At 40.4% G+C, this 27,514-nt stretch overlaps 1 long non-coding RNA gene across 2 annotated transcripts in view; it reads left to right on the top strand.

Moving 5' to 3' along the window:
- The window catches only part of LOC110356553 (uncharacterized), a 110,996-nt gene that overhangs the window by 20,094 nt on the left and 63,388 nt on the right, over positions 1 to 27,514 (top strand). For both annotated transcript variants that reach the window (XR_002409790.2, XR_002409792.2), the window contains exon 2: positions 25,702 to 25,805. This is a non-coding gene — a long non-coding RNA (uncharacterized LOC110356553). The remainder of the gene's footprint in view (positions 1 to 25,701; positions 25,806 to 27,514) is intronic.

Below are 27,514 nucleotides of genomic sequence, written 5' to 3'. Positions count from 1 at the left end.
CTTCTAGTGATTATTAGTAGGAAAGTCCAAACCCTGATTTTTCTATCTCCCTTTATCCCTTCTCGAGAAGAAGGAAAGTCATTCTGACAGGATGATGCACAGCATGACCAGGAAAGACCTCTCTCCTTCATGAATAAATTAGAGATGAAAGTTTCACTGATCCCCTTGCATTTTTATGGAGGTACCTCATCCTAATTTACCTAAATGCTTTGAACAAAACGGAAGAAAAATGTAAGCAGCGAAGGTGAAAAGGTTAAAACCTGTGTTTAAATGGAAGAGTATTTTAGCAAGAGGGCTATGTGGGCTACCTGCATGTGATTGGGGTATCTTATTTTTAAGTTTAAGCATTTAAGTGGATAAATCACAACACAGTGTGATTATTCCCCCCCCCCGCGCCCAGTAATAATCAGTTTTTCCATTATAAAGCCTCTTTGAGGGTGTTCATTCTGCACCTACGAGTCTCTAATCTGAATTTGATATCAGTGAGTGTTTTATAGTGTTAGGTAGAATATTATTATTATTAATAATAAAAATAATAATAAAAGTCTGAAAAGTCTGTGATTCATTAACTCTAGTTGAACTATAGAACAATAGATTTCAGCCTTTAGGGTTTTTTCTCTGTTATTTAAAATTCCTATGGATTTAGGAGGAAGGAATTGCCTTTTCTGTAGGTAATTTTGAACTCTATAGAATAGTCTACAAGGCTTTAATCTAAAGTGCAGAATTCTATAGATCTTTAGGAAAACAATCATTTCCTGAAGTTGTTCAGGTGTGCTAGAGAAGTGCTTTAAAATCCAGCGAAAGCTAGCAGTTTAATCCCCATTATATTCTCCAGCAGTTTCCTTATAAGTTAATATATTTTTATGAGTATCACTTAGGAATAATTAAAATACCAAAAAAAAAAAAAAGGACACTCTCATTTTCACATCAGTTAATATAATCTTACTCAGAAGTTTAATGTCTATAGAAGATGTTCTTCTAAGCCCAGGTGTACTTTTTTCAGTTTAGTGTCATCTTTGTCAGTGGAGCTTTAAGCTGAGTCTAAATTCCACAGGATAGAGCAAGTTGGACATTTGTCTGGGAATGACTGGTTTGTTTTGTTTTATTGTGGTCCAAAGCCTTCTGGAGGCGCATTAAATAAAAAAAAATAATTAAAAAAAAGCAAAGCAAACCAAAACAAAACAAAAACAACATTGATCAGTTCCAAAAGCCTCAACCCTTCAAGTGTCTTTTTTTAATTTGGGTCACTATTGATACAACCAGGCTGAAAATGCATCCTGGTAAGTGTGGTCTGCAAGCTGAGCTGTAGTAACACACCCGTCCATGTACATCAATTAATGTACGCACTTCTGTGAAAGATAAAGTCCCCCCTTCCCAAGGAAACTGGCCAGGCCACGTGTGTGCGTGTGTGTGTGTTTTTTGAAGGCTGACAAGGCACCTCCGCCATTTCCTCGTTTTGAGGCCTACCCGCGGACCGCCGCACCGGCCCCCCTCTCTGAAATGTTATTATTCTGTCGTGAGCCCTTCTTTGGTCAGGATGTTACTTCATTTCCACCTTTTGTCTCAGGTTGAATGTGAATGATGCTCTTTCAGCAATATACGGTCGCTCGAGCTCCCCGCTGCAGCCTTACATAAATATACAACACCCGTCTCGGCCTATAACTCACTTCAGGCCTGGAAAAATAGTGACTTCCTTTATTGGCCAGATTCTTTCGCAATTCCCAACAGCTGTATGTTTTCACCTCCGAGGATCCTTATCTTCAAGTTTCCATTTGTCTCAGCACTATTCCAGTGGATTGCCAATAAAAATGATTCCCATTTTTATAACCCCTGAGAATGCAGGGAGCAGGCTTTCCAGAAAAACCTATTTTTTAGCAGAAAAGAAAAAAAAAAAGAAAGCTCCCTGCAACTTACCAGAAGGCAGGATTTAGCCTTCACAGAAATATTTGAAAGTGTGAAACTTCCCGAGCAATCACTGCAACTCTGCAGAGATGGGAACGGAGACTTCCAGCAATCTCTAACGTCGTTCAATCAAGGCCCCTAATTTTCCATTTGAGCAAGAGGAACGGCTGCGAATGGAACATTTATTAACACATGTGCCTCACACGCACAAAGAGAGCTATATTTACAAAGAATTAAACTTGAGAGCATGAAATAGCCTTGTAACCATATGACAAAGATACACTTAAAGAGATGTAAACACTAGGTGCAGGGAAATTTGCCAGGTTAGAGTCAGCTGTATCACTCTGTTTTATTACTATACAACTGTTTACTGAGAAAAGACAGATGATTGCTGATATACTCTGTGTGTTATCATAAGGGCTTGCTTGGGAGCTCTTTGTGACTGACAATTGCTACAGCCCTATGCAAAAACCTGGCCTGGGGAGTTGTTTTTCTTTTAATTCTTCTCTGTCCATCATTCCAAAGCATTAACAATTCTTTTAGAAAAGCAAACTGGCAAAGCATCCTGAGTGTTTTGTATCACTCCCTTGAGACAGTCACTAAAGAAGTTTAAATCATTCTTTCTCATTTTTTTTTTTTTTTTACAAGGTTACTGGGTTTAGGTTTTTTTAAATTTTTTTTAAAGCCTCTCCCTGTCTGGGCTATGTAAGTCCCAGGTTCAGGCAACCCTTCCCTGCTCAAGTCTTGGAGAAAACACTGTGAAATGTCTTTGTAATAGTTCTCAACTCCAATTCTGCTGCTAACAGCTCCTAGCAGTGGCTCCTAAGGGGAGGTGGTGCTTATGGAGATGTGCAAACCTGCCATCAGGTTGCCCCAAAATGTGTTTGAAGGAACCCAAAAGAGGAGCCAGTGCAGCATGTGTGCCTCTCTCTTCTGCTTCAGCTCCATGACTAAGAAAAGTTGTTCAGGTATCTGAGAGAGCAGGTTTAGAGCATGTTATGCTTTCTTTATCCTTAGTGGGGTCACAGTTCCAGGACTACATTGTGAAACAGCTTTCAGCAGTGCTCTTTGCTGCTTTCAGGAGCAGGTCCCTGAGCTGGGGCTGGAGAGCAGGAGGAGGCGGAAGGTGAGGAGGGAAGAGGCAGGTGTAGCCATTCCCCCATCTCCACCTCTGCAAACATCTGCACAGCAGGGAATTCAAGCCCCAGTTCATCCCACTTCACTTCAGATACCCGAAGCACTTAAGTTATGAACCAAATCACTCCAGGCTTCCTCTATATTCAGCGGAGAGAGCAAAAGGGATGTTCAGAAGGGCTGAATCATTCCTCAGGGTCTCTTCTAGCTGGGATGAACCCAGGCCCTGCTATCTGCTTTCAGTGAACCAGAAACCCACCATCACCTCCCCCTCTCTACCATCTCTCTTCACTGGCTTGTGACAAAAATTTTGGCTTATTCTTAGGGTCAAGTATTTTGCTGTGTCTCGCCTGGGGAGAGAAGGGGAAGGGTTCTTTCCTTTTGGGTTCCTGATCTAAATGAATTATTGTGAGACACATTTTTTTAAAACCTCGGAAAGGGGATTTGAAGCTATTGTATTTATCTGACCGTTATGAGCACTGTAAAACATGCTGTTTCACATTGTAACATAAGCTCTTTTTTAAAGTATGCCCAGAGTATTTGTAATTGTTATCAGGCCCAGATGTATCCGAGTGTCAGCATGAAGCACTGAGAGTTGGCTCAGATGTACAGAATGTAATTAGCTCAAAGCCCTGTGCGCTTAGTTTGTAGTGGAAGCACAGACTGATAATAAAACCAAAAAAAATGAAAGTGGCAAAGGTTAAAATCTATTGTTCACAGTGCTAAAGCTGTTCTGGGGGAAGCCAGTGCTGGCTGCTGCAGTGCCGGAGTGCTCAGACTCCAAACGAGATCAGAAGTGAGCCAGTGACAAAGGTTAGTTCAAAATAGGTGATGATAGACTAACATTAAATTGACATTATTCTCACAATGGTGGCCCAGACATTTGGTCTATCTAGTATGGTTCCTGCCTCTGACTTGTGCCAATCCCTTATGTGTCCGGAGGAAGAATAGTATATGACCCACACACCCACTTCCCACTGAGCTTCCAACGACTTGTGAAATCCCAGATGTGGTGAGAGTGCGGTGATGGTACAAATGGTTCCTGAGCTGCATGGGAACCATGTATTCACTGATGTATTCATCTAAATGGCTGCCAACTTGCTTAGCTTGAGGGGTTTTTTTTTATGTGTTGTTTTTGTCATATTCAGGAAAAATCTGATTTTCTGATAGATACTTCTGATAGCATCTGAGCAACCCTCATCTCCACCTACTGCTGCCCTCTGCTGAGTGGGAGCAGAAACGTGTGTCCAGGTTTCAGGACACCAGGTTTAGGACTGCCTAAATTTAAAAGAAGACTCTCCTCTTGCTTTGAAGCAAGTGGATTAGATCTCTATCGCTATAACCACTATGACATTTCGAAAGGCTGTTGTGTGCGCTAGGGCGACAAGCATGACTTTCTGAGGTGGCTACTGGCTCGTTAAAATACAGACACTTTCTGGGCTGATTGTTTTTAAGAAGACAAATCTTAGCACTTGCAAAAAGCTCTGAAAGTTACAGTGCTCTGCATGGATATAATGTATAGATATGTGGGCATATTTAAATGTAGATGTGTACACTTGCGTCGCATTCATAAATGCAATAAACAATACCTAATAACATTAATAAGGCACAGGCACATACCAGTTCACAACAGGAAATTCAAATCCGAAGGTGACACGCTGATCCCAACCCCCTCTGTTTAGAAAAAATAAGTCAGAACAGCTTGAGTGAAGGACAGAATGTCACAGCCTTAACTTGAACATTTCCTGGCTTTTGTTGGTTTGTTTCACAGCCTTCACATTCCTTAAACATAGGTTTGTTTGATTTTAATTTCCTTTTCTTGGTTAAAAGAATGAAGAAACATGTTTCAGGGGTGTCCTGAGCATGATTTCTTTTCACAGCCACAGCTGAAATTTCCTATGTTTGTTTTTTCTTTTACGATGTTTGGTGTTAAAGACGAACTTCTGGGGAGGTGATGCAGCCAGTGGCAGAGCGTGTGTTTTGAGACAAGAAGGACCATTTCAGGGCTATGTTGGTCATACAGCATGTGGTGGACTTTGGTTCAAGTTCTTCTACTGCCATGGACCTTTCTGGGGGCCTTAGTCAAGTCACTGCATGTTAGGCTCCGCACAGGCATTGTGGTGTTGCAGTGTCTAATTTTGCAGCATTTGTTTTGCATATGGTTAAAAAAAAGTAAATATAACACTGTGGGTAAATACCATCTCTTTGAGCTACATGAGAGAGGGTCAGCTTGACTTGATCAGCTTGAAAGTAAGTCCATTTACCTGCATTTCTTTTACAGTTTTCACACTGGAGTGCACCAGTGCTGCTCTCTTAAATCTCATCCTCTCCGGAGCTTGACAACCTTAGACCTTGCTTTACAGTTCCGATCCACTATCCACAGCCCTTTCCCAGTCTCGTATCTGATGACAATATCACATAAATAAAGAGTTCTGCTAAGTGAGATCCTTCTTTTCACTTTCAAATTGCTGTTATCACCCCACTTTATCCCTCCTACTCACTCCTTTTCTCTAGAAGGATCCCTATAGAGGTTTAAGAGGCTCAGCCATTCCCCTCTTCATATTTTCCCATGTAGCGCTATCTCTTGCAACTGTATTTCAAGAATTCACCTCCATTATGCTATTTTTGTTGTAACTGTTCTAATCTGATTACAAAGGGATCGCTCATGTACTTTCTATTTCTCTGGATTATAAAAGGACACTCAGAAAGCTAAGAAAGTATTGCAGAGCCACCAAGAAATGGGCATGATATAAAGGAGGCAGAGAAGTGAAGGGCAGGGAAATTTCCAGTGGCGTTGGCCACGGGTGCTCATGAGGGGAAGAGTTTCTGAAAGACTCTTAGTCCAGAGCCTGGATGCAAAACCCAGCAAAGGTCATAAAGCCGCATTAACGGGTGCAGTAAAATAGGTCTCCAGGATGCTCCAAATGGGTTATCTGTGACAGTGAAGAGCACAAGGGCAGAAATGAGGGGGAAATGACAGCTTTGAAATTACTTGAAGAGCTGCTCAGACAGGGAATTCTCCCCACCCGCTCTGTTCCCTCTCTCCTGGGATTCTGCAGCCTCTCACACCTCCAATTACTCATTAATTTTTTCCCCCCTCTAGCCTCAGTTCTGCAAAGTCAACATGGCTTATGAAAATCAAGTTGTATTCTGTATACTTAATACATCATCTCTAAGAATAATCATTTTGGAATCTGAACTTGTTTCTGTTATCTGGCTCAGCTTGACAATGATTTATGAAGCAGAAAACAAGACAGCTTCATTTTCATAAGGCAGCCTGAACCTTCTGGACAAGGAAGAGCTCTGAAAGTTGTTTTGACTAGTAAACTGCAACAAACATGACACAAAAGTCAATACAACTGCAACATCAGCCTCTCATTTTACAAAGTAACTTTCCTCGGCTAGAGCAATCTGACAGTCAAAATGTTGTGATATTCGATAACGTTCTGCATCTTCACTAATTACAACTGCAGGGTACTTGCCGTGATGGACATTTTTGATGCAAACGAAATCCATGGCAGCCATTCACAAAGCGTGTCTGGTTAGCAGTTAAAAGGACACTGTCATCGCGCTTGGCTTACGTTTTATTCCTGTAGATAGACATAACACGCATTATATTTGAACATTAATCTGGATTTATATTAGCTCTCTGCAAATATAAACTGAGTTACGTGAATCTTTACATGTTTATTTGGCGATGCGTGTGTTGAAATACATGTGATTGATTCTTTGGAATTTCATTCTTCATTTCACTCCCATTATGCAACACTGAGAAACTCAAAGACGCAATTCCCATGAAGATCTCAGAAAAAGCCCTACAATTTTAGTTCAAGTAGATTCTCCACCCATTGCTTGTAATATAAAACATACGGCATATGCCAGAGACAATGTATATATATATATATATATATATATATATATGTATCTCTACTGCTTAGCTTATTGCATCTCCTTTTAATGTGTAATAAGTAATACAGATAGTACAAATGTTTCCCTATTAGATTAATTTATTTTGAGCTTTTCCTTAATGATTTCTAAAAGGATGGTGGAAGACCCAAAATGAGCCAAACTGAAAACTTTTGCGTTATTTGAAATTTCTGTAGAAAAGATTTATTTTATATTATGTCTGAACAGACACCCAGAAAGTGAACTTGGTCTCTCCACTAACAGTATGCAGGCTTAGTTGAAATATTTTAAAGTATATTTTGGAGGGTTGTTTTAAAAATTGGTCTTAACTGTCTAGATTATTATTATTGCTGCAGGTAACACTTTAGACAAATACATTATAGTTTTTATTTGACAGTACCCATTCCAAGTTTGCCTTTCATCTGGATTAAACTGGCAGTAAATTGATCCAAATTTTGAAACAGTATATTTACAAAACAAAACCATGTTTGCTGAAGAAAAAAAAAAAAACAACAACAAAAAACCAAAACCAGGACAATCTATTAAAGAATATGGTCAATCAATTTTATTCAAAAAAGTGTCTGTTCCAACATTTCTTGAAATCAGCTTGAAATCAATCTGTCAACTAAGCAGAACCTAGAAGATACTGTGGCATATTGCAGTTCTTGAGAAGGAGTGCAATGGCAAGGAGGTGATATTTATTCATGTATTTGCTTTATCCTGAGAAGGGCTTCCAAGAAAGCAAAGCTGGGCTCTGCAAGGCCTTTTCTCTGTTCTCACTAGAGCAATCAGGAGTAGCTCCACTTTAAATCCGTACATCTGCACGGTCAGAAACATGGCCAGAAACATAGCCAGAATTGTTCTTCGCCCTACCCATCAGCCTGATCAGGTTATGGTAGATCTTCCATTCCTCCCTCCCAAATGTGATTTTTTTTCTGTTCCTTATTTCTTTAGTTCAGTAAAACCAAGAGCACAGGACACTTGGAGAATATTGGGTTTTTTAAGCTTTACAGTTACATCAGTGAAATGCGGGCTAAAAAGCACTGATGTTTTAGTCCCAGCATTAGTACGGAAGTAGATTGTGTACTTGACTTTAACAATCCTCCAAGATATAAAGCCATTTGACTGAGGTCATACTTAAGATAATAAAACTCTCTTTGATGAGGTTCATTTACATATTTGTTTTCCTTGCCTGAGCCCATTTTTTTTTTGTATAGATTTAGTGCAGTTGTTTACAATGCAGGAATTTTTATGATTAAGGTCATACATGAGAATATTTACAACATCAGGAATAAACATGACTCCTATTTAAGAAGCACATCCTGTTCACAAATGAGCTCAAAGCCCCGCTTATAATGTCATGCATTTGCGGAGCACTTAATAAATGTTTATTTTCAAATACAATTATAAACAATCCTTGCATTGTTGTGATAGGAAGTGGACTTTACATCTCTTGACATGAGCACAGTAGATATCCATTAGGCCATATATGCCTTTTTAGAGGTAGTTTGACCTCCAACCCTCTCTGCAGAGGGCAACCCCCTGCTTTGTGAAGCCCTGGCTTCCAAATGATGCTTTAACTCATATGTCAAAGCATCCGAGGAAACGCTCTAAATAAATAAATAAATACACACATACATGTCTTGGATATTTAAAAGAAATTAAAGTTAACATACCAGCTTCGCACCACCATCACCTGCCGAGAACGGTGAATTAAGGGGTGATGGGGCGTGTGGTCAGTTGAAAGAGCAGCGATATCACCCGTGTTTTCAGTAAAGTGACCAAGGGCTTGGGTTTGTTTTATTTTGTTTTGTTTTGCTTTCCGGCTCACAGCCCCTGGCCCTTTGTATGAAATCCACAGACATTCTGGCAACAGACCTCTCTTGTTGGAGGGGCAGAGAAAAAAAAAAACAAAGAAAAAAAAAAAACAAGAATCACCAGGAAAAACAATGGGGAGATGTAACACGTGCACTGTAATTAGATGAGGAAGCCATTAATTATGTTGTTTCCAATATCCTCTAAAAGGGTTGCCCACCCCTAACTACATATTTATACATATTTACTTGTTAATCAATAAAGGAAAATGGCTACATTATTTTGATTAAAACATCAACCAAATGTGTGGCAATAAAATCAAATTTCAGGGGGAAAGTAAAAAAAAAAGACAGAGAGAGAGAATGAGAGAGATAGCTATGTATGCCTTCCTCCAGACCATGATATATGATATTTTCAGGCTGCTAGGAGAGCAGACACATTAAGAAAATAGTGCTAATGATATTAAAGTACTTTACAAGGCTTGTTACTAAGCGCTGACAAACCTGTCAAGTGTATAATGTAGGAGGCTATTGTAGCGTTCTCAGAAAACCATACCTCTGCCCCATTTCAGTGCAATCTCCTAATAATGGAGCTGCTATAAATTCTAGCCAGCAATGGGACAGACTCCTGGCTTCTCACCCCAATGTGAAGACATGATAAATATAAAAGAAAATGGCTGTCAGTTTTGGCGCCCGAACCTTATTACAAAGTCTTAATCTTACTGGCCTCAGCACCTTTTATCACCGCCTTGTTATGAGCTGATGGCTTTTTTATTTGCTGGGAGATGGAGGATGTGTCATTTGATGTCCTTTTATGTAGCCACTGCTCTGTCCTCTCATGAAAAAAAATCTTTTTTTATATGTTTATTACAGTAACCGATTAAACGCAAGGCTCATGCTGCGTTTGGTGTGAGCACCTTCCTGGTTGATTTTTGCAGAAGCTCAGGTTAGATAGTCATGTGCAGAGTTATTCAGAATGCGGGTACAGTGGAGTGTTATTTTTATTTTCTGGCTCCTGGAATGTTGGTATCACTCTTGGTGTTATTATTTATTATTATTTATTGTTTTATTTTCCATATGGATTTTTCCCTCTTGCCAAGGTCAGAAAGAAACTGTAAGTCTTGGCTGATTCTCTTTGACTCTTTTTTTCCTCTCTCTCTTTTCCTCTTTGCAAGAGTCAGCCACAAAGATGATGGACCTGTAAACAAAGTTTGACTCAAAACTCAGCTCAGGTTCAATCAGTTTGAACTTTAAGATGAGATATCTCACAATTATCTAAATATTATTCCTAAACCTCACAGCTGACTTCCTGTCTTCTTCGTTTATGGCAAACAAAAGACTGAACTCCACTTGAAACAATGACCCTGTCAGAGCCCTTATCCCCCCAAGAACTGCAGCAAAGTGCCAGCATCAGGTACTTAACTCAAGATGACATTGATGGGTTGCTTTCAAGCTGTGGCCGGAGACTCCATCACTTGTTCTTATCCTCAATTTGAAGACGGGGCGGCCTACTTTGTTGCTGCAGAGGAGTCCCCTCCCTCTGATTTTTGTCTGCCAGATGGTGACCAGGCTCTGAGCAGAACTGGACCCATTAGCCGAGCTCCCCATCTAGTGGCTGCCAGTGTGAGGGGGCTGGGGGTGCTGGTAGGATGGAGCTGAAGCAGGACCTGTCGCCCTCCAAAGGCCAAAACTAGTCCAGGAAAGAGGGCAAGAAGGAAGAGAGGACAGAGGCTGCATGTGCACACAAATGCACACAAACATCCCATGCTCTGTAACACAGAAATGACCAACAGAAAAATGCACACAGTCTCCTGTGCTTACTCCTCTTTCCTAAAGGCTCTAATACACAATGACCATATTTAAATGATTATTGTGCAGGCACATTGTCAAGATCCTTGTGAAACATAATTTGCAATCTAAATGGATTTAGGAGACAATGCACTAGGAAAAAGAAATATAAAGATGTTTAAAGATATTTGCAACTTGCCTTAGTAGATTGGTGGCAGAGCTAGGAATAAAACATTCTTGAGACTGGGACTCTCCTGAGCCAAACTGGCTGTTCTCCTTCTATTTGTATTAGAAGAATTGTCATGTAGATACTGATATATATGATGTGAGGTTTATTTTTAGCCTACAACTCACAAGCAATTAAGTTCCTTTGAGTTATATGGAGCTAGGCAGTTGGGTAAAGGATGGAGACCCTACAGATCCTGATCATGGGAAAAGTCTGAGCCTCAGCTCACGTTATTTGACATCAGAAATTGTGCAAGGGGGTCAAGCGCCTCCACCTCACTCAGTGCTGCCCTGGTTCTGAAAGGAATTTCAGTATGAACTCTCACCATCCTGGAGATCACACTCAATCAACGATAAGAATTTTGGTCAGTTCTGCTGCATAATGAGCTGTTGTATAGCCCAGGGATGAACAGAGCTGGAAGGTGTAAAAGGGTCTTTCCCTTACTAGTGACTGGGCATGTGCTCTATTGGTGTTGCTAAAGAGGAAGGGTAAGACACTCATAGCTTCTTAAGTTTTCTTTCCATGAAGGTGTATCTGGTGATAGACAGAATAAAGACTGTGAAAGAAGAATGAGTGGTTTGACCAGGGATATGCAAGGATACACACGAAGTTTCCTACAATTGCATCTATCACACATAATGCCACTTTGAATCTCCTTATATCCTGGGGGAAAGATGTCTCAATATCCTTTATTGTGGGTATCTCATCCTGTTGTTAATGTGCAGCTAAAGTAAAACAAAATGGGTCTTAATACATCCTGGGGTGTTAGCTTGTTGCATATCTTTGGAAGTGTGTTTGCACTTTAAAAGCAACCTTCAGGGTGAGAGAGCTCAGGAACAGTGTGATAGTTACTGTAATAAGGCACTTGTGGTTTGCTATAGCACAAGGGGAAGAAAAACAATTGATGAAAAACTCAATAGGATGGGAAAGGCAAATTGCTTGGCTGGAGATTTAATTAAAAAGGAAACAGCCCTCCCCATTTAAAGGTCGGTTTGCACCCCTTAAATTACAAAAAGAACTCGGGGCTGAAATCAACACGCGATGCATGTTAATAAGAGAGAGCAGCAGGCCATGGGACTGATCCAGCTCTCCTCATGCAGGGCTAGCAGGCTGCGAGACATGGCCAGTGCATGCCAGCCATGGCTCGGACCTGACTCCTAGTGAAAGGTCTGCACCGGCTGCTACAGAACATACCTACAGCAGATATGATGCTCACGTGAAACATGCAGAATGAAAAATAATGTGGCTTAAGTCTCTGCTTGCTGTTTTGCTCCTCCTATCTCCCACCCCTCCTCAACAGCCCTTTATATATTACTGTTGGCTTTGTGCGGCACTTTCACTGCCACAAATGCCTCTCTCCCATGGGAGAACTTGATGAAGGTTATCCATTGTCACCCAGTGTTATACTGGGATGTCAGGACACCTTGAATAAATGGTTTACATGAGATGTTGCTTCTAAGTGCATCCTCGGAAAAACTACCATTGCCCTTTGCTGGGAAAGTTAACATCATAAAGTGAAGGCTGCCTCCGACCAAATGGGAATGACATTGCAGATTAAGGGCTCTTTAAATTATGCATTTAGTTCAGACTCCCGGGGAGACAGTATATGAGATGAAGCTAGCAGACTTACTCTTCAGTGTGGCTCTGGAACCAAAGACATTTTTTAAAACGTTTTTCCAAAGAAACTTCTGTAGAGGTAAAGAAACCCCTGCCAGTAACAACAAATCTGAACCAACAAAAAAACTTGGTTGTATCTTTAAGTGTATTTTATTCAAATGAGGAAAAAAAGAGAAGGTGAAGAAAGGGGAAACAAAATTTCTCAGGGCTTTAGCAGGATGGTGGCTATCTGAGTTTTAATGACAGGATTTTGATTCACATTGAAATTCCTGGTAGCAGAACTAGGATTATGTTTCCCAAACATTTCTTAGATTAAAAATGCTCTTATTTGCTTTCCAGGCTGATCGCCCCCATACACTCAGTGTTCCTGGTAACACTGAAGTATTCAGGGCATCCTCACAGTTCGTACCTGCTGAAACAGGTTTGAGCAAAAACCCCGTCTTGGTTCCCCTGTTTGCATGCAGCTCTGTAACCTGTAACTTCCTGCTTTCATTTAGCAGAGTTTAAATTGCAAATTCATGTTTCTTAAAAATGCTGTAACATCATAAGTGGGACAGTTTTATGACAGCTCTGAATTACCAGACAATACTGACACATGCCGCATGCACTTACTTTGCCTACCAGTTATGGCTGTATTTATCTGCCCATATGTCACTCTGTGTCTAACGCATCTATTTACCATGTTGAGATAGATATTCCACAATGAGGGCTCTTAGTGCATCCTTTAGAATTAAAAAAAAAAAAAAAAAAAGTCGCTCCTCAGATAATTTATTTTATAGGTGATAGATCTGCCTTTTTTAGGGATTTTGCATACATCTTGCTGCAGTTCCTTTATTTCCACATGACGCTGATTTGGAACCCTTCTCTGACAGGCAAAATGGGCCGGGTCTTTATTTTATTGATGGTAAAACACAGAGATGGCACTCACAGGCGTCTGTAGGTGAATCTGGGTTGTCTTATGCAGGAGATACACTGCCTTGGCTGGTGGATCGACATAAGAATTCCAAATGAACCTTCACTGAAGATTTGTCACTCTCCCTCAACCTCTTTCCCTCCTCCACAGCCTCACACACACAACCCAAAACATTGTGAACCTCCCTGCCCTGCTGTTGTGGAACCAACGGGCACCAACCAGCCACATTTCTAGTGAAACAGAGAAGTTCCCAGCACAAGCTCACTGGTGACCAGGAGGGCCAGGCAGCTCGGAGAGAGATGTTCGGTTTGCATTTCCCCACAGGCATTGTAGCCAAAGCAGTTTTAATAAGCTCTGAGGCTCTTCCTGGAAATTTTGCCCAAACTGGAAAGTTGGCAATCTCCTCTGTCTGAAGTGACAAAATCTGGGTGCAATGAAGTGCTTTTGTCTTTCATTTTATGCTAGGATTTTCATGTGGTTTTGTAGCTTTAGCTGTTTTTCTAAAGAACAGGCAGTAAAAGTTCCAAAAAACTTACAAGATTGTCAAATTTGCAGAACATAAATATATATATATATATATATATAAGCATACACACACACAGGGAGAAGGAGAAAGGAAAAGAGGCAGAGAGAAAGAGAAGCATAAGTATATTTAAATGTATTTATATAATGCATGTATATAAATACTCATTTTTTCAGGACCTTTACCGAGATATATGTTCTGATATGAACAATATTCAGCTGCATACTTTGCATTTTACTCTTGTTTTGAACCAGAATTAGGGTGATCTTTGTTCATCCAAAATAAATGTTCTGTCCAAATATACCAACAGATGCATCTCCCTATTATTCAAATCTTGCACAAGTTTTGCCTGAGCTGGCATTGCCTCTGCTCTAAAGGAATCATTTCTATCATCACAGTAGTGCTGCCCTTTTGCGGTGAAGCACAGCATCTGTGTAGTGAAGCACAAAAACACTTCACAGTTAAACCAGGCCCGGGTCTGAAATGTATTGTATCCAACAGAGATCACCAGGGAGAATTTTGGTTGGTGTATTAGACTTAATCTGAAGGTTTTTTCCTCCAAACCTTTGTCTTGCAACAAGTTCCATAGGTCATTAGCACCTTCAAGCTGGTTTACCTCATGGTCGAAAATTATCTGCTCCTACCACACGAAGCCATTAAAATTGTTCTTTGGGTGCGGTTCAGTGTTCCTGAGGACTGTCACTCCTTCAATCTGCTTCTGCTTTCTTGCAGCATTAGAAGTTTGAACATCTGCATCCCATTGGAGAAGGTCTGGAAGCCAGGCAGGTATTGACCAGATCTGACTGCTCCTGAGAGCTCAGAGAAAGATGAGACAACCTCCTTCTTCCACAGATAAGGAGAAATCCGGCTTTTTTTCTTCCACTTACTAGACAGACAGGAAAATTACTCCTTCAAGGTAGAGGAAGAGCAATTGCACTATCCCCTTAATCAGTACTTGCACATATCAAGCTCATCATCTTGATGGTAATAGCTGTTTGACAAGTCAGGATAAAAGTGATAGTCTTCTGAAAATGAGATAACAATCCAGTTTTAAAAAGGAACCAAAAGAAAAGAAAGGAGGAAAAAAAAAAAAAAGACACATGACCCAGTGTAAGGTGTCTTTTAATTTAATTTTATCCAAGGATAGCAGTTTGCCCAAAAATGTCTTCTGTGAGTCACCTATGGTATTTCAATCTGTCATCTTGTATTGACCTGGCTAACATGGAAATATACTGCACTGAGCTTTTGTCAAGCTTACCAGCTTGGTCTAAAATTTGATGATTTCTTTTTTAGACCATGACTGTGCTGAGCTATCTGCTTCCACTTTTCTCTCTCACATGCAGAGAGCTCAAAATGGAAAATTTGTTCAAATGCAAAAAGCAACAGCATGATCTGGCTCACAGCTCCTCAGAAGTACAGGCAAAATTGAATTTTACTGTTTTCCTAAAACTGAAGGCCCAGAGTCAAGTCAATGCTGTCACAGAAAAGGGAAAGGGCTGCAGCAGAAGAGCAATGAGAGGAGCCAGGCAGAGCAGCAACAGGGAAACGTGCCATTCCCACTGTTATAACAATCCGAACAACATTTTATTTTAGCAAAAATTAATTTTAAAAAGTTATTTACAAACTTTCACAAGAGTCAACTGCAAGAAATAGTTCATTGTATGTAGTTATTGACTGCAATATAATTATTTCACATTATTCTGTAGCTGAACCAGTAGCAGAAATGAGTTCAGTCTTCACTTGGTTAATTCTGAGAAAAAGTACCAGTTGGGCAAGTTGCTTGTCTTTTAACTGCTGAAGCATCTCTGAGAATTTAGCTTCCAGTTCAAATATTTATAACATCAAAATTAGTTTTCTGGGAATCTTCTCCACTCCTTTCTTTAAGGTAACTAAAATAATAAATTAAAATACCCATGCTGGTCTATGAGTATTCCTGACAGTGAACTTGTTTCCTGGAAGCAGAAGGGGAGAAAATACAATCAAAGCAAATGTATTTAAAACTAAATAAAACTTCATACATCTTCATTTGAACCTTTTGTTTCCCCTGGTGTTTGCTCCACTCTGATTGCTTCTTCCCATGCTTCCCAGTGCTCAGTCTCTCTATGGTGTTAAAGCTGTGCCCCCAGAACACTATCTTAGAGCAGAGCAAATTCTGAGAAATTCAGTGTTAGAGTATTCCAGCAGTGGGATCACTGATTTCATGCTGAACCTCCCCCCCCGCCAATACACTCTGCCCCCCCAAAGTTGTGCCAAATGGACATGAGAACGGGGAATGGAGAATGACCAGGGACATGTTCTTACAGTGTCTTCAGCAGATTAAAGGTTTACCTGAGATATATCAGAAAAGCAATCCTAAAGAAAGGGAGCTGGGATTTTCACAAGCGTGACCCTCTTTGCAAGATTTCCTGAATTTTCAAAATTGACAAGGAATTGGGTCCTTTTAAACCTGTTCATGAAATTTGTGGTGTCACTGAGGTAGCTTATACCTTTCGCTTTTCCCATACATCATCTTAATCCAGCAATGCCATTTATCTTCAGCTCTTTGCACTAGCAGGACTGCCGGATCATAGCCAAAGTCTTACAAATGCACAGGACTACATTTGTTGTTGAGAAGACCTTGCAATCTAAACAGATCAGACAAGGTAAAAAGAGAAATGAAATCACATTAAGAGATAACGATTTGTCCATGCTCTTAAAGAACTCCTTGGCATCAAAGTAAGCCCAGACCTCTGCCTAAGGCCTTGCTGTCAGCTGGCCAAACAGATATGGAAAGACTAATAAAAATCAGTCAATATTTAGATGGTGCCATAGTATCTTATTATTTAATGAAACTGAGTAGTAAAGTAGGAAAGCAAATGCAATGCATCTAAAGATCCGTATTTCAACAGAATCCTTCCTTCATGAAGATTAAGAGGGAGGCACTGGGGCGAGGAGCATTTTTTTCGCTGTCTGGTAATACTTAAGCCAAAGTGGTTTGAACAACACTAATTGCCCCTTAGATTTCTACACTGCTTTATGACAGAGCAGATATTGCCACAGGTATTCCTTTCTTCCTGGAAGAATGCTTTACCCCGGCCACCTGTTGATCCCCCAATTCTATTTTATTTTTCCGTCCTCTGGTTCACTTTTGTTTTCAGCAGCATGTTGCAAGTTCTTTAGCCTAATCAATAGTCCCAATGTAGTGCTGTGGAAATTTTTACCAGTGTGACAACCTGCCTCTCTCCAACACAACAGCAGCCCTTTAGCAGGATCTCTGCTCAGCATAAAGAGGTTATCTCTGAATACAGGTAAACAGCTGCTGAAAGCCACTTAGAAGATTTTTGGAGAAGAGGTGGTCAAAGGTGGGTGAGGTCTCTAACCCACATTCCAACCCTGTAACACAAGAAACTCTGTAACTTATATCATTCTGAGTAATGTTCTCCGTCGCACGCAATTCACCTTCCTTTCTTTCTTTTTTTTTTTTCCCTTTTTCAGCTGGCTTTGTTGTTTTTGTGGTGTCAGTAGGAATGTGCTTGGAGCAGAGTTATATGGCATCATTTGGAGAAACATTGCGTTAATAACCAGAGTTCAAGGGCAAAGGATATAAACGGAGCAAATTACAAGTCTGAGCAGATATATGGCTTTTGCTAAAAGGGACACAGGCTGCTACTTTTATTTACTGGGTGCTGGAGCGCTTGTAAAAAGGTGCAAGAAAACAGGAATACATTTTTAAATGTTATTTCATAGTTTAGAAAAGCAATACAAATTTTCCACACAGAGAGAAGGAATATTTGAGGAGGAAAAAAAAAAGAAAAAAAAAAAAAAGGAATTCCCTACCCTTGTAGTGACTTTGTATTTTTAAAATCTACAATACTCAAGCTCTAGCATCATTCAGATGTTAGTGACCCAACTTTGCCCTGACTGAAATTTGGACAGATTAAAACAGACATTAACAATAAAACAATGGCAGGTTCGGAGCAACCGTTCCTCTAACCTCGGCTGTAATTAAGTTCCTGCTTTGAATGGCTCAATCCACGCCCTTGATCCTCTGGGTTCAGCCACCACCTCTGCGTTATCACTGTTATGTCGGGATTAGGTGACGAACCTCCTGCCTCTGTGACTCAGCAGAAGCCCCAAAGCCCAGTCCCTGGAGGGATCCAAATCTGCTAAAAGGCTGGGGAGTTTCAGGCAAATTCTACCAGCTTGTCACAGACTGGGATTATTTCATTTCACAGCCTGTAATACAATTTCATGTACTGCTATTGAGTGTGGCAATAACTAACTGGAACATTTTGTTTATCTGATTTTCTGAGGCTGCAGATTCATCACTAGTTTTATTTCATTTTTCTTAAGTGTTTCATAATTTATTTTTTTCTAAAATACAAGATACTACTGAAATTCATTTTTCTACTATTGCTGGACATATATTACTGCTGATTACCAAGCAAGATATATGATGCAGCCTATAAATAATAATCTCCTCTGGTGAAAGAATATCCAAAATAAAATCTTTCCTATTTCAAATTCTTTGACTATCTTTTTTTTTTTCTTAAATCAGCTCATTCTTCAAGCACTGTTTTTACAGCTTGTTCTATAAGTGTGTAAAGAGGAAAAAAAATAAAATAAAAGAAAAAACATCAAAACCCAAACAGTTTAAAAAATGAATTTTCTGAAAACATCTGGTCTCCCTCCTTTGTCACAGTGCCACAGAAAATATTTCACCTAGCAAATTGCAGGTGATTTTTAAACACACAGAAGTTACAAAAATATTAAGGAAGATTTACTCCCATCTAATAAGTGTTTTGTGATGCAAAAATTTATGCAAAAATGCACACGCAGAGACATAAAAAATGAGACCAAAATCATAGTCTTCGTGAGGAAGCAGAATGCTAGAGGAATGTTTCGTTTCACATTATCCACCAAAAAGATCAAACTTTTCTTCTTTTTGAGGCTTGCAGTTTACGGGATGCTTCTTTGCTTGCTGAGTTCTGCGCCTACATTTCTACACAAAAGAGGCTCTGTTATGACTTTAATGCCATGCAATATAACAACAGATGTGCACATATGAATCGAATATAAGTAAGAAAGGCAGAAATGGACTATTTATGTGCACGATTGAATTCTAAAGGTGGGGTTTTTATATATATGTATATGCTGTGCACTGCTCACAGCAGAGATCACAACTGAACTCATGGGACGTTAGAGTTATATTTTATAACCAGTGTAAGCACCTGGGCTTTTTGGGGCTCTGTGAGCTTATTCCAGTGGTAGCACAAGCCGAGCCGCGCTCGGGAAGCCGCCTCCTTCACTTCTCTGCAACATGAAGCCTATCCAGTTTCCCATATGACATATTCTTTTCTCCCACTGGGACATAATAGAAACTAATCTCCAACATCTAAACATTCAGAGTCGAGTCCTTTTGTTAAGTCTTTTTCTTCATTTCATTCGGTTGCCAGTACAGCGCTGAGCCCACGTGTATTTACATACGCGAAGAACCCCGCTGCTCCCAACTCGCGGCTCAGAAGACAGGGCAATTAATCATCCCCAAATCCTCCCGCCGTGCTCGCGGCGGCTCCGACAGCCACTAAAACCCATCAGCCAGGGCAGGTGGGACGCGGATCGGCAGGAAAGCCTTGCACCCTGACCCCGCACCCGTGTGCTCTCTTCCTTTCCCCCCTCTCATTGCTGAGTAAGAATAACACCGTTAACAGTGTCCTTGTAATCAGCTAAATGTCTTAAAGTCAGGAACGGACAGGTATTCTTTTTTGTGATTTTGGGAGGTCGCGGTTTCTCTCTCGCTGTCATTGTTTCTGAGACAGGAGCTGAAATCCATTCCAGAATGTAGAAAAACTGGGTGATTTTGTGCTACAGTTTTCCGTTTGTGAATTGAGTTTGCCTTGGTGGTCCTGTGCTGCGTTTGTAAATGAAAACCATCTGAGTACCAGTGAGATGTTTTGGTGACAAAATAATTACCAGGGTTAATTGTACCTACCAGCTAAAATTTTAAGTTCCACGTGACTGTGTCAGCTTCTATCCAAGGACCTTCCCTCCTGCCACAGGCAGCACACACATGGCCATTTAAACACTCACTGCTTCTGTCCCTCTGCTTTTCTTCCCATTAGTTAATATTTGCCTTCTTACCTATCTTCCCTGCTCTATATTCTTTTTTTTCTTATAACCCATTTTTCTCAAATTCTAGACTTAAATTCCTGTCTCACCTAAATGCTGCCATTTTCTTCCAGTGTCTGGCTGTCCATTTAATCCTCGTATGGCAGGACACCACCACCCACATAGTGCTTTTCCCCATAACAACCACATTTGTGGTCGGTGAGACAGTGAGGTCAATGGAAAGACACCCATCAACACAACTGAGCCCAGGGTTGACCCTCAAATTTGCTACTGAAGTTGCCTCATTCCTCTTTGTAAATTATAGGGGCCATTGAAAATAGCTCAATAAAAGCAGCAAAAAATCAATTGTTAATGATATTCAGAATATTAATTATCCAGAAGTGTAACTTCTTGGTTAGGCTTTCCTGGAGAGTCTCATCTTTCCCTTCTAAACCTGACAGGTATTCTTTTTTTGTACTTTTTTTAATACGTGGGGGTTTTTTAAAGTTTCTATTTATAGCTCCTGATAAGACTCGCCCTTCAGCTGCATCGTACTAAGAACATCTGTGATTTTGTCATGAAGTGTTCTGCAGATTATGATGTGCCAGGACAGGACATAGTTGAAGTTCTGAACAATCTTAGCTGGTTTTAATTAATACAGGGGCAAAATGAGACACTGTGCATATGTAAATTGTAAATTACTTCATTTAAAAAAAATTAATTATGATACCAGGAATGCTTTTTTTTATATGGTATATTAGAATTCTTCATGGCATTTTAAGGAAAAACAATAACAACAACAACAACAAAACCAAACCAACCAAACAAAAAACCCAAACAAACAAAACAAACAAAAGAAAAACAAACAAAAAACCCCCAGAAATGCTGACTGAGATATACGTTGCCAGTTGATTCTTAATCAATTTCCCAATGAAACTTCAAAAATTTATACCTTTAATATTAATCTGCTGAAAAACTTAATAGTTTACAAATCTTCCCAAGTCTTTTGGAGAAAGAACATACATAACCCTGAGGTGCAATGGAGTTTTGTTGCTCCATTGCTTTTGTATTCTTTGGGACAAAAATACTCTCAAACCAAGAAAACATCTTGGAGATAGGAGAAAATATATCTTGGGTACAGATAAACCACATTGTTCTGCACCTTCCTTTCCAGGAAAGACAGCCGACTGTCTTCTTTATCTCTAATCATACCCAAGACGTGGCTGTTCTGCTAGGCAGAAAATATGCAGTGTCCAGAAAACTTGACAAAAATAACAGGGTTTTGAGGAAGAGGAGAAGGGGGAAAACTCAAAGCATTTGCCGTCTACCTGAAATGATGACATTTGTGGACCTACTCATTTTGGTGAGCAGCAGCTTACCTATGCTATCTTACTGATTTTAAGCTGATACTGGTTTCAAGATCAGGGCAGGTCTAGGCAATGCTCCCCAGGACTGGGATGTACTCACATTTTGGGTCAAAAATCATTATTGATGTAAATCCAGAGAGTTGGGCCCATCAACACTTCACCACCTGCAACCACACAAAAGCAAAAGGGAAACAGCCCCAATAAGCAGCAGAGGTCTCGCTAGTGATTATTTTCACTTGTTATAGCAATGACAGTCTACTTGTAAAAGGAAAAAAAAAAAAGACGTGGGAGAAAAAAAAAAAAGCCCTTTTTTTGGCATGGAAATTGCTTATCTCTAGAGTGCAAATCATAAATCATTCACAAAGATAGTAGTGACTCCAGCCTTTGAGTGTTACTTTGTTAACAGCACAAACTGGTACAAACCAAAAGGAAGAGAAATTAACATTTGAACCATATTGTTTCTGAAGGGCTGGGAGAGCCCTCGTGAGCCCGGGCTCTGCCGTGGGGATGGAGCTCCTGGCGCGGGATGAGTTACTGGTGAACTCTGGTCCCCTCAGTTCAGTCTCGGAGCTTCGCTCAGAGGATGATACTCTGCAATCTGTCTGCCTTTAAACCAAAATTGGGAATGAAAAAATTCCTCTGTCTCTCTCAGCACGTCTTTCAATTAGCATTTTTTTTCCGTCTTTAGTATGGATCCCTTGAGTTTAGCATCCTTGCACTCTGCATTTTTGATTGCATGTGCATTTCTTTATTAAAAAGAGAAATGGGCTTTCGATGCTAGCCTTCCACTAATTATTACTTGCTTCCCAGACAAAAAAAAACATTTGAGCAATTGCTTTGGTAGCCTGATTATAAATCGTCTTTCAGGCATTACCTCGGAATACTAGAATATTATTTACTACTAATTTCTAAGGGACTCTGCCAGCTTGAAATCTAATATTTTTTAATACATTAAAAGTACCATACATGAAACACCAAATCAGAAAACCTCCTTCTGTTACTCAAAAATTTACATTTTCATTACCCTATTAAGAAAAAAAGTTTTGTGGTGGTTTTGTGCTTTTTCTTTAATTTCCCTATGCTGTGAAATGAGACCCAGAGAGTAAGAGAAAGTGGAGCTAAGTTACTGTAACAGAAACAGTAGAAGGAGCTATACAAAGCACAAGGGAAACGAAACTGAAAAAACAGGGGAAAATTTACTTTTCTCACTAATTCCTTTGAGTTACAATAACTTTACTTACATTTTAATAAGATTTATATAAAATCAAACTGATTTTTATGTTGACATGCCTTTAAATGTATACATATGGCAAAAGAGAGAGAGAAAAATCTAAATTTTTCGTCATGGCACAGAGACAGCATTTAGGTTTTGATCCTTCTGCCAATGAAATTCGTTGCAAAACCACTGCCAGGTTCCCATGTGGGAATCGGCTTCTTTAGAAGAAACAGCAGCAATGAGCCCCATCACAATCTGTACCCACCACAACACTCCTCCCCACCAGACTCCCAAACTTTCGCAAAGGTGCGGTTCGTTATTCAGGGTTTTGAGATAGATGTGGTGGGCTTTTGACTCTTTGTGCTCTTTTCCTTCGAGACAGATGGTCTGTTCATTGCTGAGACAACCTGGCCTTTTACAGGTATTGATCACCCATCTCCAGGCCAGCCAAGGTGGACACCTTTACTTCTGAAATGATGCCCTGCCGCAGGCACCAGAGGAAAATTCAATTTTCAACTCCAAGTATATAAGACGGCCGAACTCCTCCACAATTAGGATGATGGTTGTTATTATTTTACTTTTATTAAGCAAGCTCCAGCCTCTGCTTTCCAGTCTTAGCTTTTACTTACAGTAATCAATTTTTCAGTATAACTGGCTGTAATTGTTAGCCAGATATTGAGCCTTCATGGTGCTTAGACATAGTGTGTTACTGCAAAGCGTCTTCCCCATACTTCTCAGACAGATGGGTAATAATACTATACATTAATACCTCCACATTGGTTTATGTGTGTTTGACCACAGCGCTAGCATAATTATTTTTCCTCAGTAAAAGCTATTAGAGATCTATTTGGTAGGTTTTACGATCAATAGCTCCTGTGATATTTGTGTAGCAGGCCCAGAATAATCAATTGAAGGTCATATAAAGTAAATTACCATCCTCCTATAATGATTCTTTTTTCTAGATGAGAATGGGTTTTATTATTTCATCAGGAGAGCCCTCACAATGTGTGCTGCTTTTTTTTTTTCTTCCCTGAGAGAGAGAAATAAATGTTGTGGGTGCATTTTGAAACATGGTATTAATGTCTATTACCTAAATTTATATTACTAGATTATTGAATTAGTGGATGCGAACATGTGGAATAATTTTATATGCTTGGTGACACGAGAAATAGCCAGTTGTGAGGATACCCTGGCCGGTATCTTGTTGCAGGTGACTTAGCTAAAGCCATTTCTCAGTAGATTTAACACTGGCCAAGGCAGTGTCTGGATGTGGAGGTTCACTGGTTGGTCACGATCTACAGCACAAAGTCCTGGAGGGGAAATTTCCCCCATGTTGCTCTGCCAAGGTGTTTCCTCCATCCCCTAACGCAACCACCGCTGCACACAAAAACACAGGACTCAGTCTTGCGCCTCCTTATTTCTGCTGCAACGCGCTGGAAATGGGGAGGTAAATTCAGCGATGTGGGAGATCCCCAAGAGCCACCACCTCCTTCCTCGCCAACCAGAAGGAGATGACTGTGGATAGACCTGACCTTGGCCGCCCAGCAAGGCTAAGGCTGTTTTGGAGATGGAAATACAATTGCACAAACATACTTTTCCTTTCCAATGGACTATGTGTGTGGTCACAGTCAGTTGGATGAATTTTAATTTCCAACTGACTCCCATCACACGTGAAATAAGCTGGAGCTCATAAATGTAACATTCATACAATTACCCTCCTATTTATCACTAAAAGGTGGCTGTGGGACTCTTGTCTTTTCTCATCCAAAAGGAGCTACCTACCCCCATGCAACCCTCATCACCATATTTGAACAACTCATTGAGATTAATTGAATCACTTTTAGAAAAATGCATGGAGTAGAAAGGCATCATATGAGTGCTGGAAAGAGTGGGAGAAGGATGTTTAAATGAACAATTTCCACTGAGAAATGTTGATTCATCAAAACTGTTTATTAAAAAAGCAATCAAGAACAATTACGACTGGGGAAACTGAGGCACGAGGGACTTAAAATTAATTTCTTGATTGTATATGGAATGTTTGAGGTTGAAACAGTCACTGAACAAAAACTTTTACAGCTTCCAGCTGGGTATTTCATTCACTGGACCAGCCCTCCTTTCCAGGAAAAGGAAGTCACATTTCAAAGTAATTATAGTAAAAAAGACCCTGACTCCCTCAGTCTTGCAAAAGACTGCCCAGAAGTTATTTAATGTGAAAAATTTTAATCTTTTTTTGGCTGGAACTGATTGGTAAACGTTAACACACAAACAACCACAACCAGACAAATGGAGAGAAGTTAAACAACTGGCAGAAGGACAGAGCTCAATGAATAGATGTCAGTCCTCCGGCTGAGCAGGTCTGGATATCCACCCATCTGCCCTACCTGCATCATTTACAAGCCCATCTACTTGCAAGATTATTTAGTTCTTGCGATGTGGGTCCTTTACCTTTGCACATCACTGAGAGCTCCCCAAGGCCCTGTCCTTGGATACTGAACCCTTCTACTCAGTGTGTCTGCTTCAGCAGGGCTTTGCAAGTTGTGATAACAAGAAAAAAGGGACATTTATTCTCAGTGACATGAACTGATAGTCATTATTTTTGGCTGAAGCATACAGACCTCCCAAGAGATTACTTTATTTATGGGCTGAGGTGGAATATCGGTGGGTGGATGCTGACGTGGGTGGCGTCTGGAGAGCAAGGTGCGTTGCTTTGCAGAAGGAGGATCTTTGTTCTAAGCCACATCAGAGGCTCAGATAAGGCAAGGGATCTTTGCAGAGAGCAGGGTTGTCCAGCTGGATGCCACTGTAACAAGGTGACAGGGCAAAAATACGGAAATACAGTGTCTGTTCCTCAGCCAGGTAGAAACAAGTGAATCAGTCTCACACTTGTGTATAAGATTTAATGGAGCAGAGATTAAGCTGGGGGGTGAGAAACTTGTAGCTCCTTGTCCTGCTGTAGATGTTCTCTCTGACCAGGGCAGCTCAAGACATCACTCTGTGCCTCAGTTTCCCTAGATGTAGAAGAGGTATAAAAATACCCTGACGACAGAAAAGCCTTCATCCCTTCAAAGAGTGCAGTGTCAGCATCCATCTGTCCCCATTTGGAAGCACGGCTGCTCAGAAAGAACAATGGAAATCCCGAGCAGTTGAGCTCCAGGGTCCTCCAGTTGCACAGCGAAATTCATTACAATATCCCTGTGTTTATTTCCAGCTGCAGGGCCAAGTGGACCCAAGGGCAACCTAACAGAGAGGAAAAAGGCCTAACATAACATCAAAGAGGCTAAAAGCCCGGGTGGATTGCATTTCATCAGTACGGTATGACATCACTTTCCACATGACATCAGTCAATGACCCTCTTCCCCTCCACCCCCGCCTCCAATTTCTTTTTTAAAAAGATGATGGAGCTGCTTGAAGTTGACCAGAAGTTGGGGGGAGGAACAAAAACACACTCTATATCCCTTCAGCTGAATGCAACCCAATGTGCTACACAAACAATATTAACCAAAACAAAGCTAGCAGGAAACGTTTGCACACAGCATCTGTTATGATCACATAACCACCAGACAGATGTTTAATCCCAACTGCTAACATAAGATCATTTGTATGTTTGAAGAGGGAGAGATCCCATTTGGGTTCTTTCCCTTTTATTTATTTCTTTCCTAAAGGGGAAAAAATAATAAAGGGAGGATGATTTTCTCAGCTGTGGGAAGCAATTTTGTTTTGTTATTGTTCTCGTTCCCCCCACTTTCACCGTCAGCTGTTGAAAGGAAAAGGAGCGGTTCAGTCTCTCGCAAAGACGAGAGCCTGAAAACTGTGTGGTCTGGTAGTCGAGCACCGCACGATCCTTCTCCAGCTTCAGGGACCAGAGCTCGGTTTCTCAGAAGGCTCATTAAATAATTCTGGTCCAATGAGGCAAAAGGAGAGGCCACACATGAAACAAGTTTGGTGGTCTCAGCCAAGTTCCCGGGGAGCTGTGCCGCGGTTTCCCAGCACCACCCCGGATTCCCTCCGCCCCTGGAAATTTCATCTACAAAAGTGAAAACAAACTCATTAGCTCTACGTAGTTCGGCAAGGGTCACAAAAAGATGTCAGCATTTTGTGTGGCCTTTTATTTCCATTTAGCAAACAGCCAGACACCTACAAAGGGAAAAGAACGTTTGAGCTCTTCAACTGTGCCGAGGGATTATTTTACTTTTAATGATACCGGGAGGATTCAGTGGAGATTTATGCAGATAGGAGAGATTATTAATAACACATTGAACCTCTATAGAACCTTCCATTCAGGGTTTCTCAAAGAACTTTCCAATCTGGAATGAATTGGTCTTTACATGCCCCTGGTGAGTGGAGTAACTGTCATTAGATTAGGAGGTAACTACTGCAGTAATGAAAAATCAACCATAGTATAAAATATAAGTGGGATATCGGGCAGAGCTGATCTCAGGGCCTTGCTCTTCCACAGATTTTCTACATGACCATAGGGAAACCACTGAGTTTCTCACAGTTTTAGTCACCAGAAAGTAAAACAAGGCATTTATTTTCCTAATCACAAATGGGGACTGCTGTTTTGTGGTTTATTTGTTTGTTTGGGAGGGGGAGTTACATAATGTGGCCATTTTAGTATGTAGCACATAGGGTGATGGTATAAGGAAATTGAGACACAAATGTGAGAGAGATGACATATCTCTACTTCCAGTCACTATTGTAGTAAGAAACAAAACCTCAGTTCTGACTCCTGATCCTCGTTTAGGCACAAAACTCACTTTTTCCCACCTTGCAAATGTTGGAAGACGTGTGAATGATAAGAAGGAAAGTGAATCTCTTCCAGCACCTTAATATTCTTCTGCTGTCATTGAGTATCAGCTCTGGGATTATAAGAGAAAATAAAAGCCAAAGTTTCCCAAGGCTGGAAAATAATAGATTTACTGAGCATTATTAAGGTAAATAGCAGTAGGCCAGAGAAGTAGTAGATTCTTGCAAGCTGAATGAAAAAAAGAGGGAAAGACAAAGAGCACAGGCAGCTAAAA

This window comes from Columba livia, chromosome 11, assembly GCF_036013475.1.
Source record: "Columba livia isolate bColLiv1 breed racing homer chromosome 11, bColLiv1.pat.W.v2, whole genome shotgun sequence".
In the NCBI taxonomy this organism is placed as follows: domain Eukaryota; kingdom Metazoa; phylum Chordata; class Aves; order Columbiformes; family Columbidae; genus Columba; species Columba livia.
This window is presented reverse-complemented; position numbering and strand designations above follow the sequence as displayed.